This window comes from Apium graveolens, chromosome 3 (genome assembly GCF_009905375.1).
Source record: "Apium graveolens cultivar Ventura chromosome 3, ASM990537v1, whole genome shotgun sequence".
Lineage (NCBI taxonomy): Eukaryota > Viridiplantae > Streptophyta > Magnoliopsida > Apiales > Apiaceae > Apium > Apium graveolens.
Window position 1 is genome coordinate 20,024,051 of NC_133649.1, and position 2,387 is coordinate 20,026,437.

Below are 2,387 nucleotides of genomic sequence, written 5' to 3' on the forward strand. Positions count from 1 at the left end.
AGAATGACAAAATCTGCAGGAAAGAAGAGCTTATCCACCTTGACAAGCACATCCTCAACTATGCCCCTTGGGTAAGTAATGGAACGGTCAGCCAATTGTAGCGACATGTATGTGGGTTTTGGATCAGGCAGATCCAACTTTTTAAAGATCGACAAGGGCATCAGATTAATGCTTGCTCCCAAATCACAAAGGCACTTGTCAAAAGTTAGATTGCCAATGGTGCAAGGAATGGTGAAGCTTCCTGGATCTTTCAGTTTTGGTGGTAACTTTTGCTGCAGAACAGCGCTGCATTCTTCCATGAGAGCAACGGTTTCAAGGTCATCCAGTTTCACCTTCCTTGAAAGAATAGTCTTCATAAACTTTGCATAACTAGGCATTTGTTCCAGAGCCTCAGCGAAAGGTATATTGATGTGAAGTTTCTTGAACACCTCCAGAAACTTCCCGAACTGTCTATCCAGCTTTTGTTGCTGCAATCTCTTAGGAAAAGGTGGTGGAGGATAGAGCTGTTTCTCCCCTGTATTAGCCTCAGGCAGAGTGTGTTCAACAGTAGTCTTCCTTGGTTCCGCCGCTTTCTCCCTTTGCTTAGATTCTTCATCTCTAACTTCAGCTTCGACTTCTTTTGCCTTTTCAGCATCAGCTACTTTTCCAGACCTTAAGGTAATAGCCTTGACTTGCTCTTTAGCTTCCTTCCTGCCTGGTACTTCCGTGTCACTGGGAAGAGTGCCAGGTTGACGATTGAGCACTGCATTGGCTGATTGACCGATTTGATTTTCCAAGGTCTTGATAGAAACCGCCTGACTCTTGCACAACAGCTTAAGTTCCTCAAAATCAGCACTAGTAGGTGCAGCTGCACTTCCCTGTTGAGGATATGATTGTCTTGTAGCATACTGCTGTGGTTGCTGGAATCCAGGTGGGTTAAACTGTTTACTCACTCCTTGCTGATATGGTGGCTGAATAGCATTCTGATTATTCCCCCAGCTGAAATTTGGATGATTTCTGTTGTTAGGATGATAGGTCGCTGGCACAGGCTGCTGTTGTCGCTGATAATTATTCACATACTGAACAGATTCGTTGACAAGAGAACACTGATCCGTAGCATGAGAACCTGCACAAAGCTCACAAACCATAGCTATTTGATTAACTCCATACGTAGCCAAAGAATCAACCTTTATTGATAGCGCTTGGAGCTGGGCTGCAATAGCGGTGGCTGCATCAACTTCCAGAATACCTGCTACCTTGCCTGTCGTCATCCTCTGAGTTGGGTTTTGATGCTCATTTGCAGCCATCGTCTCGATAAGATTATACGCCTCAGTATAGCTTTTAGCCCATAAGGCGCCTCCAGCTGCTGCATCGAGCATGGGCCGAGATTGGGCCCCCAAACCATTATAAAAACCAGTGATTACCATCCAATCCGACATTCCATGATGTGGACATTTTCTCAACATTTCCTTGTAGCGTTCCCAAGCCTCGCACATAGATTCTGTAGGTTGCTGCGCAAATTGAGTAAGAGCACTCCTCATAGCAGCAGTCTTTGTCATTGGATAAAACTTCACCAGAAACTTTTGCGCAAGATCTTGCCACGTAGTGATTGACCCAGCTGGTTCAGAATGTAACCAGTCTTTAGCTTTATCCCTCAGTGAGAATGGGAAAAGCCTCAACTTGATAGCCTCATCAGTCACGCCATTATACTTAAAAGTGCTGCAGATCTCGACAAAATTACTTATGTGCATGTTGGGGTCTTCAGTTGCCGCCCCTCCAAAAGAAACAGAATTCTGCACCATCTGAATAGTGCCCGGCTTGATTTCAAAGGTGTTAGCTTGAATAACCGGATGAAGGATGCTTGACTGAATGTCATCAATTTTAGGCCGAGAAAAATCCATAAGAGCTGGATCAGCTTGAACAATACGATCTCCCATGTTTACTGGTTCTTTCTGCTTAGTTCCTGAATCCGAATCCTCAAAATCTAACTTCTCCGGAGTATCAAGAACTTCGTCTTTCTCCTCAGCTGTATCTAAGGTCCTCTTGCGAGCACGAGAACGAGTTTGCATAAATGCTTGCTAAAGTACCTGAAACACAACCGAAAAGAGTAATTGACTACTACGTCCTAATCACTGAGTCCTAATGACCAATGATGGTAAGTACATAAACTAAACAAATACGCCGAGTCCCCGGCAGCGGCGCCAAAAACTTGTTAGGGCGAAATCACGCACTAATATTCACGCAAGTATACACGTTCGCAAGTAATATAGAATACTTTCTAGTTCGTTCCCTCAGAGACTCAGACTAAATTATTGTCTAATTTAACTCACTCACCAATGTATGATTACTTCTCAATGTTAAGATAATAACACTTAAAATTGTTGATTAAATATTAACTATAATTAACT

The 2,387-nt window shown here is 43.4% G+C and overlaps 1 non-coding gene across 1 annotated transcript; it reads left to right on the forward strand.

Annotated features, from left to right (window-relative positions):
• The first annotated feature begins 1,416 nt into the window (after positions 1-1,416).
• LOC141715587 (small nucleolar RNA R71) lies at positions 1,417-1,523 on the forward strand. Its single transcript, XR_012572344.1, has one exon. It is a non-coding gene; the product is annotated as a small nucleolar RNA R71 (small nucleolar RNA).
• The last annotated feature ends 864 nt before the right edge of the window (positions 1,524-2,387 follow it).